Source organism: Oncorhynchus keta, unplaced genomic scaffold, assembly GCF_023373465.1.
Source record: "Oncorhynchus keta strain PuntledgeMale-10-30-2019 unplaced genomic scaffold, Oket_V2 Un_contig_440_pilon_pilon, whole genome shotgun sequence".
Lineage (NCBI taxonomy): Eukaryota > Metazoa > Chordata > Actinopteri > Salmoniformes > Salmonidae > Oncorhynchus > Oncorhynchus keta.
Genome location: NW_026287759.1, coordinates 34,095 through 44,124, shown reverse-complemented (window position 1 = coordinate 44,124; position 10,030 = coordinate 34,095).

Below are 10,030 nucleotides of genomic sequence, written 5' to 3'. Positions count from 1 at the left end.
AGCAGTGTTCCGGTAGTATTGCAGCTTAAGGTTTCTGTAGATCTTTGGGGGTCTGGTCCGATCGGACTGTTTGACGTTCTCTATCACATTGTGCACTTCGTCTAGGCTCTCCTGACCCAGTGTTACAGCCTGTGCACCTTCGGATGCGGCCATGTCGCCACTGATCTTTGCTCCACAAGACATCTCGTCCTGCTCCATCTTTCTGATCATTTCGTAGTCGTCGCCGCTGTCATCCCATTGTTGTACAAGCTCTGATATACTATTGTATCCTACGTCTCCGTCGTCCAGGGTGGCCATGATGTACGCGCTGTAGTCTTCATTTGGAAGAATGTTGTAGCGAACACTCTTACCTTGGCGCCGCAGCAGCACCGCAAACTTGTATTGTTCCATATTGTCAGGCCTTATGAAAATGTAATAACCGTCAGGTTTGTCACACAATTCCGCCAGGGCTTCATTCATATTCTGCTTACTGACAAACCTCTGTGAGAGTATCTGTGCAGCCCAGGCGTTAGCCAGGTCTTTCTGTCCAGCGTCGTAGCCGGGTATCTTTCGCCTGATGCCTCCCCTGATCCTGTTGCGAAACATTATCGCACTTGGTGCAGCTCTGATGGTCCTGAATTCAATCGGCCCCAGTGTTGACATTGTATTTGATAGTTAATACACCCTATTGTCGTAGCTAGTCAGGTCCCTAATATGAGTACTCTCCACATGCCCAGATAAAGCACTGTTGATTGACTCTGGCTGGAAGATATCAGTCTGACCGGGAACCTTTCTGGCTGTACCTTAGGCTTTGTGTCCAACCGTGCTTTGTATCCCAGTTGCTCCTTGTTCATGGCATAGCCAGAAAGAGAGCCAATCGAATGACCATCCTTGTAACCCAGTTCCTTCTGAGGTTCATGGACGACGCAACCTCCGAACAGTCCTGCTGCACCAACCACTCAGCACCCAAGCGCAACACTCTGTCCCTCAGTTCGTTACAAGCGGACGTGTCCGTCATGAATCTGAAATAGGCAGTGTAGAGAGGCTGCAGCTCCAGGAGTAAGTCCCCGCCACTCCTCATCTCTTTTGCGTCAATTGTCTTCTCTTCCACCCACAGTAACTGTATTGAAAGGTTCTGTTCACCGTCCCTGTTAATTGGGAGAGGGTACTTTGTGTACAGGTTGTAGAAGTTACCCTTGCTTATGCGGGCTGCCTCTCCGCATATTTTGAATAGGTTACTGTGAGCCAACCCCGAAGCCCTCATCGCTTGCCCACACAGCTCTGGGTTGGTAGTCCACAGGGACAATGCCACGTGAAGGTTCTGCAGTCTGAGGCTGCGGAACTTAATGTCTTCAGAGAGTCTATCCACGTAGACCAGTCTGCCATCAGTCGTCAACCAGAACGATTTGATCTCCTGCTGGGAGGTGAGCTTTTCGCAACACACCTGGCTGCACAGCTCCGGGTCTTCGTCTGTCATCAGCGTACGGTTAACCCAGAGCAGTTCTCTGTCGGTTAACGGTTCCGTTCTGGTCAACAGGCGCCGTGTGGTGTGACAGGGCGAACCCGAGAAAAGCCAACAGTATCTGAAGTTGATTTTCATCGGTAATACAAACTCTATCGCGGTCCATTTCGAGGGATTCGATTGCTCCTTACCCGTGTGACACATGGACATGCTGTCCGTGATGCATTCACTGGGGCACAGTATGACACTCTCCGATTCACCTGAGCTCCAGCTAAGCTCTGGGTGTAACACATCAACAGGGTTGCGATCGCGCCACCGAGCGCTGTCCTCAAACCCGGACGAGACATCGTGGTTACTCATCGAGTTGGTGAGAGATCCCATCGACATCGCTAGGTCTGCTCCTGTCGGGGTTGCTGTCGACTGCGTGAGGGTCAGGCTCGCCAAGGACGACAGCAACAGAGAAAGGAAGCGGATGAATAACGATAGAATGACAGAGTACAACCGACTGATAAAAGACCGCTTTGCACAAGCGGCGCTAATAAAGGAGCTCGGAGTGGAGCGTGCCAAAGCTAGGATGTACGAGTTACAGCTTTACGACGCGTCTGTAAACGAGAAGTCAAGCTCCGTAATGTACCGATTCGAAAGTCTGATAGATAGGGTGTTCGAATATTTCCAAGTCAAAGGCATGAGAATGGAACCGTTTCAGATAGAGCTCTTCAGGGGAGTGGTTTTGGGTGTTACCATTAGCCAGTTTGGCGACTCTCTCTTCAAGTATAAACACGCTCTCCTTGAGAAGCTTGGCCTAGCCCCTTTGGGCTCTGAGAACTATGATCACGTCAACCCTGCCCTAGGCCACCTTTACCAGGTGGAGAGAGAGTTCTCTCGCTACGCCAACCCTTACACCCTTTGCCTAGCCCCGAGACAGTGTGGAAAAAGTTTGATGATGAGGCTGTTACTAGCCGCTGTTCTCCTACACCTCGATATCAACGTCATGGTTCAGGCGCAAAATAAACACATGTGCACCACCTTGAGAGTTGGGGTGGAGAGCGCCATGGAAGAACTCCAGCTCCTGCCCTCTTTCCGACACACTGAGAAACCCGTGAACATCTGTGGTAACCCAGAGAATAGGATCTACAGATTTGACCCCGGTTACAAGGGATCGTCCTTTGCTCACTTCTTGTCGTCCAGTAACGACGTGAGTATAACTGTAGATAGCTCTCAACGGACAAAGGGTCTCTACCATATCATTTCCCACTCTGTCCTTTCCTCCTCTGTCCTACTCTGTTCTGTCCTTCTCTCTGGTCTGGCCCGATACGCTACGTTTGATGTGATGCCTGACTAGTCACGATACCACACAGTCTAGCCATGTAAGTATAACAAGGCCCCAACTGGCACACCAAGTGCTCCTCTTGCAAACTCGGTAAAGGGAGCGGCCGACTGAGGACGTTGTCCGATAGAGAATAGGTTGTCCTTCACAAGAAGGACAATCGGCTAGTATATGAGAGGACATCGCAGCCAGGATAGGAATCGACACAGGTAGGTAACGGACAACGGCTCGCCCCTCGGACTGAGGGGAAGGCCGACACTGCACAAGTCAGCAAAGGAGAAGAGAATGTCAGCACAAGAGGAGAGGAGATCGCGCAGAGGACACGGGTAGGTAACGGACTACGGCTCGCCCTCGGACTGAGGGGCAGGCCGTGGCTGCACAAGTCAGCACAAGAGAAGAGGAGATCGAGCAGAGGACACAAAGGCTTACCCCTCGGACTGAGGGGCAGGCCGTGGCTGGACAAGTCAGCACAAGAGAAGAGGAGATCGCGCAGAGGACACAGGTAGGTATCTGACAACGGCTCGCCCTCGGACTGAGGGGCAGGCCGTCCCTGCACAAGTCAGCACAAGAGGAGAGGAGATCGCGCAGAGGACACAGGTAGGTATCTGACAACGGCTCGCCCTCGGACTGAGGGGCAGGCCGTGGCTGCACAAGTCAGCACAAGAGAAGAGGAGATCGAGCAGAGGACACAAAGGCTTACCCCTGGGACTGAGGGGCAGGCCGTCCCTGCACAAGTCAGCACAAGAGGAGAGGAGATCGAGCAGAGGACACAAAGGCTTACCCCTCGGACTGAGGGGCAGGCCGTCCCTGCACAAGTCAGCACAAGAGGAGAGGAGATCGCGCAGAGGACACGGGTAGGTATCTGACAACGGCTCGCCCTCGGACTGAGGGCAGGCCGTGGCTGCACAAGTCAGCACAAGAGGAGAGGAGATCGCGCAGAGGACACGGGTAGGTATCTGACAACGGCTCGCCCTCGGACTGAGGGGCAGGCCGTGGCTGCACAAGTCAGCACAAGAGAAGAGGAGATCGAGCAGAGGACACAAAGGCTTACCCCTGGGACTGAGGGGCAGGCCGTCCCTGCACAAGTCAGCACAAGAGGAGAGGAGATCGAGCAGAGGACACAAAGGCTTACCCCTAGGACTGAGGGGCAGGCCGTCCCTGCACAAGTCAGCACAAGAGGAGAGGAGATCGCGCAGAGGACACGGGTAGGTATCTGACAACGGCTCGCCCTCGGACTGAGGGGCAGGCCGTGGCTGCACAAGTCAGCACAACAGGAGAGGAGATCGCGCAGAGGACACGGGTAGGTATCTGACAACGGCTCGCCCTCGGACTGAGGGGCAGGCCGTGGCTGCACAAGTCAGCACAAGAGAAGAGGAGATCGAGCAGAGGACACAAAGGCTTACCCCTCGGACTGAGGGGCAGGCCGTCCCTGCACAAGTTAGCACAAGAGGAGAGGAGATCGCGCAGAGGACACGGGTAGGTATCTGACAACGGCTCGCCCTCGGACTGAGGGGCAGGCCGTCCCTGCACAAGTCAGCACAAGAGAAGAGGAGATCGCGCAGAGGATACAGGTAGGTATCTGACAACGGCTCGCCCTCGGACTGAGGGCAGGCCGTGGCTGCACAAGTCAGCACAAGAGAAGAGGAGATCGCGCAGATGACACAGGTAGGTATATGACAACGGCTCGCCCTCGGACTGAGGGCAGGCCGTGGCTGCACAAGTCAGCACAAGAGGAGAGGAGATCGCGCAGAGGACACGGGTAGGTATCTGACAACGGCTCGCCCTCGGACTGAGGGGCAGGCCGTGGCTGCACAAGTCAGCACAAGAGAAGAGGAGATCGCGCAGAGGATACAGGTAGGTATCTGACAACGGCTCGCCCTCGGACTGAGGGCAGGCCGTGGCTGCACAAGTCAGCACAACAGGAGAGGAGATCGCGCAGAGGACACGGGTAGGTATCTGACAACGGCTCGCCCTCAGACTGAGGGGCAGGCCGACACTGCACAAGTCAGCAAAGGAGAAGAGAATGTCAGCACAAGAGGAGAGGAGATCGCGCAGAGGACACAGGTAGGTATCTGACAACGGCTCGCCCTCGGACTGAGGGCAGGCCGTGGCTGCACAAGTCAGCACAAGAGAAGAGGAGATCGAGCAGAGGACACAAAGGCTTACCCCTCGGACTGAGGGGCAGGCCGTCCCTGCACAAGTTAGCACAAGAGGAGAGGAGATCGCGCAGAGGACACGGGTAGGTATCTGACAACGGCTCGCCCTCGGACTGAGGGGCAGGCCGTCCCTGCACAAGTCAGCACAAGAGAAGAGGAGATCGCGCAGAGGATACAGGTAGGTATCTGACAACGGCTCGCCCTCGGACTGAGGGCAGGCCGTGGCTGCACAAGTCAGCACAAGAGGAGAGGAGATCGCGCAGAGGACACGGGTAGGTATCTGACAACGGCTCGCCCTCGGACTGAGGGGCAGGCCGTGGCTGCACAAGTCAGCACAAGAGAAGAGGAGATCGCGCAGAGGATACGGGTAGGTATCTGACAACGGCTCGCCCTCGGACTGAGGGCAGGCCGTGGCTGCACAAGTCAGCACAACAGGAGAGGAGATCGCGCAGAGGACACGGGTAGGTATCTGACAACGGCTCGCCCTCGGACTGAGGGGCAGGCCGTGGCTGCACAAGTCAGCACAAGAGAAGAGGAGATCGCGCAGAGGATACAGGTAGGTATCTGACAACGGCTCGCCCTCGGACTGAGGGCAGGCCGTGGCTGCACAAGTCAGCACAACAGGAGAGGAGATCGCGCAGAGGACACGGGTAGGTATCTGACAACGGCTCGCCCTCGGACTGAGGGGCAGGCCGTGGCTGCACAAGTCAGCACAAGAGAAGAGGAGATCGCGCAGAGGATACAGGTAGGTATCTGACAACGGCTCGCCCTCGGACTGAGGGCAGGCCGTGGCTGCACAAGTCAGCACAACAGGAGAGGAGATCGCGCAGAGGACACGGGTAGGTATCTGACAACGGCTCGCCCTCGGACTGAGGGGCAGGCCGTCCCTGCACAAGTCAGCACAAGAGGAGAGGAGATCGCGCAGAGGACACAGGTAGGTATGTGACAACGGCTCGCCCTCGGACTGAGGGGCAGGCCGTCCCTGCACAAGTCAGCACAAGAGGAGAGGAGATCGCGCAGAGGACACAGGTAGGTATGTGACAACGGCTCGCCCTCGGACTGAGGGGCAGGCCGTGGCTGCACAAGTCAGCACAAGAGAAGATGAGATCGAGCAGAGGACACAAAGGCTTACCCCTCGGACTGAGGGGCAGGCCGTCCCTGCACAAGTCAGCACAAGAGAAGAGGAGATCGAGCAGAGGACACAAAGGCTTACCCCTCGGACTGAGGGGCAGGCCGTCCCTGCACAAGTCAGCACAAGAGGAGAGGAGATCGCGCAGAGGACACGGGTAGGTATCTGACAACGGCTCGCCCTCAGACTGAGGGGCAGGCCGACACTGCACAAGTCAGCAAAGGAGAAGAGAATGTCAGCACAAGAGGAGAGGAGATCGCGCAGAGGACACAGGTAGGTATCTGACAACGGCTCGCCCTCGGACTGAGGGCAGGCCGTGGCTGCACAAGTCAGCACAACAGGAGAGGAGATCGCGCAGAGGACACGGGTAGGTATCTGACAACGGCTCGCCCTCGGACTGAGGGGCAGGCCGTGGCTGCACAAGTCAGCACAAGAGAAGAGGAGATCGAGCAGAGGACACAAAGGCTTACCCCTCGGACTGAGGGGCAGGCCGTCCTGCACAAGTTAGCACAAGAGGAGAGGAGATCGCGCAGAGGACACGGGTAGGTATCTGACAACGGCTCGCCCTCGGACTGAGGGCAGGCCGTGGCTGCACAAGTCAGCACAAGAGGAGAGGAGATCGCGCAGAGGACACGGGTAGGTATCTGACAACGGCTCGCCCTCGGACTGAGGGGCAGGCCGTGGCTGCACAAGTCAGCACAAGAGAAGAGGAGATCGCGCAGAGGATACAGGTAGGTATCTGACAACGGCTCGCCCTCGGACTGAGGGCAGGCCGTGGCTGCACAAGTCAGCACAACAGGAGAGGAGATCGCGCAGAGGATACAGGTAGGTATCTGACAACGGCTCGCCCTCGGACTGAGGGCAGGCCGTGGCTGCACAAGTCAGCACAACAGGAGAGGAGATCGCGCAGAGGACACGGGTAGGTATCTGACAACGGCTCGCCCTCGGACTGAGGGGCAGGCCGTGGCTGCACAAGTCAGCACAAGAGAAGAGGAGATCGCGCAGAGGATACAGGTAGGTATCTGACAACGGCTCGCCCTCGGACTGAGGGCAGGCCGTGGCTGCACAAGTCAGCACAACAGGAGAGGAGATCGCGCAGAGGACACGGGTAGGTATCTGACAACGGCTCGCCCTCGGACTGAGGGGCAGGCCGTCCCTGCACAAGTCAGCACAAGAGGAGAGGAGATCGCGCAGAGGACACAGGTAGGTATGTGACAACGGCTCGCCCTCGGACTGAGGGGCAGGCCGTGGCTGCACAAGTCAGCACAAGAGGAGAGGAGATCGCGCAGAGGACACAGGTAGGTATGTGACAACGGCTCGCCCTCGGACTGAGGGGCAGGCCGTCCCCTGCACAAGTCAGCACAAGAGAAGAGGAGATCTAGCAGAGGACACAAAGGCTTACCCCTCGGACTGAGGGGCAGGCCGTCCTGCACAAGTCAGCACAAGAGGAGAGGAGATCGCGCAGAGGACACGGGTAGGTATCTGACAACGGCTCGCCCTCGGACTGAGGGGCAGGCCGTGGCTGCACAAGTCAGCACAAGAGAAGAGGAGATCGAGCAGAGGACACAAAGGCTTACCCCTCGGACTGAGGGGCAGGCCGTCCCTGCACAAGTCAGCACAAGAGGAGAGGAGATCGCGCAGAGGACACGGGTAGGTATGTGACAACGGCTCGCCCTCGGACTGAGGGGCAGGCCGTGGCTGCACAAGTCAGCACAAGAGAAGAGGAGATTGAGCAGAGGACACAAAGGCTTACCCCTCGGACTGAGGGGCAGGCCGTCCCTGCACAAGTCAGCACAAGAGGAGAGGAGATCGCGCAGAGGACACGGGTAGGTATCTGACAACGGCTCGCCCTCGGACTGAGGGCAGGCCGTGGCTGCACAAGTCAGCACAATAGGAGAGGAGATCGAGCAGAGGACACAAAGGCTTACCCCTCGGACTGAGGGGCAGGCCGTCCCTGCACAAGTCAGCACAAGAGGAGAGGAGATCGCGCAGAGGACACAGGTAGGTATCTGACAACGGCTCGCCCTCGGACTGAGGGGCAGGCCGTGGCTGCACAAGTCAGCACAAGAGAAGAGGAGATCGAGCAGAGGACACAAAGGCTTACCACTCGGACTGAGGGGCAGGTCGTCCCTGCACAAGAGAAGAGGAGATTGAGCAGAGGACACAAAGGCTTACCCCTCGGACTGAGGGGCAGGCCGTCCCTGCACAAGTCAGCACAAGAGGAGAGGAGATCGCGCAGAGGACACAGGTAGGTATCTGACAACGGCTCGCCCTCGGACTGAGGGGCAGGCCGTGGCTGCACAAGTCAGCACAAGAGAAGAGGAGATCGAGCAGAGGACACAAAGGCTTACCCCTCGGACTGAGGGGCAGGTCGTCCCTGCACAAGAGAAGAGGAGATTGAGCAGAGGACACAAAGGCTTACCCCTCGGACTGAGGGGCAGGCCGTCCCTGCACAAGTCAGCACAAGAGGAGAGGAGATCGCGCAGAGGACACAGGTAGGTATCTGACAACGGCTCGCCCTCGACAAGAGAAGAGGAGATCGAGCAGAGGACACAAAGGCTTACCCCTCGGACTGAGGGGCAGGTCGTCCCTGCACAAGAGAAGAGGAGATTGAGCAGAGGACACAAAGGCTTACCCCTCGGACTGAGGGGCAGGCCGTCCCTGCACAAGTCAGCACAAGAGGAGAGGAGATCGCGCAGAGGACACAGGTAGGTATCTGACAACGGCTCGCCCTCGACAAGAGAAGAGGAGATCGAGCAGAGGACACAAAGGCTTACCCCTCGGACTGAGGGGCAGGTCGTCCCTGCACAAGAGAAGAGGAGATTGAGCAGAGGACACAAAGGCTTACCCCTCGGACTGAGGGGCAGGCCGTCCCTGCACAAGTCAGCACAAGAGGAGAGGAGATCGCGCAGAGGACACAGGTAGGTATCTGACAACGGCTCGCCCTCGACAAGAGAAGAGGAGATCGAGCAGAGGACACAAAGGCTTACCCCTCGGACTGAGGGGCAGGTCGTCCCTGCACAAGAGAAGAGGAGATTGAGCAGAGGACACAAAGGCTTACCCCTCGGACTGAGGGGCAGGCCGTCCCTGCACAAGTCAGCACAAGAGGAGAGGAGATCGCGCAGAGGACACAGGTAGGTAACCGACAACGGCTCGCCCTCGGACTGAGGGGCAGGCCGTCCCTGCACAAGAGAAGAGGATATCGAGCAGAGGACACAAAGGCTTACCCCTCGGACTGAGGGGCGTGCCGTCCCTGCACAAGTCAGCACAAGAGGAGAGGAGATCGAGCAGAGGACACAAAGGCTTTCCCCTCGGACTGAGGGGCAGGCCGTCCCTGCACAAGAGTAGAGGATATCGAGCAGAGGACACAAAGTCTTACCCCTCGGACTGAGGGGCATGCCGTCCCTGCACAAGTCAGCACAAGAGGATAGGAGATCGCACAAAGGACACAGGTAGGTAACCGACAACGGCTCGCCCTCGGACTGAGGGGCAGGCCGTGGCTGCACAAGTCAGCACAAGAGAAGAGGAGATCGAGCAGAGGACACAAAGGCTTACCCCTCGGACTGAGGGGCAGGTCGTCCCTGCACAAGAGAAGAGGAGATTGAGCAGAGGACACAAAGGCTTACCCTCGGACTGAGGGGCAGGTCGTCCCTGCACAAGAGAAGAGGAGATCGAGCAGAGGACACAAAGGCTTACCCCTCGGACTGAGGGGCAGGTCGTCCCCTGCACAAGAGAAGAGGAGATTGAGCAGAGGACACAAAGGCTTACCCCTCGGACTGAGGGGCAGGTCGTCCTGCACAAGAGAAGAGGAGATCGAGCAGAGGACACAAAGGCTTACCCCTCGGACTGAGGGCAGGCCGTCCCTGCACAAGTCAGCACAAGAGGAGAGGAGATCGCGCAGTGGACACAGGTAGGTATCTGACAACGGCTCGCCCTCGGACTGAGGGGCAGGCCGTGGCTGCACAAGTCAGCACAAG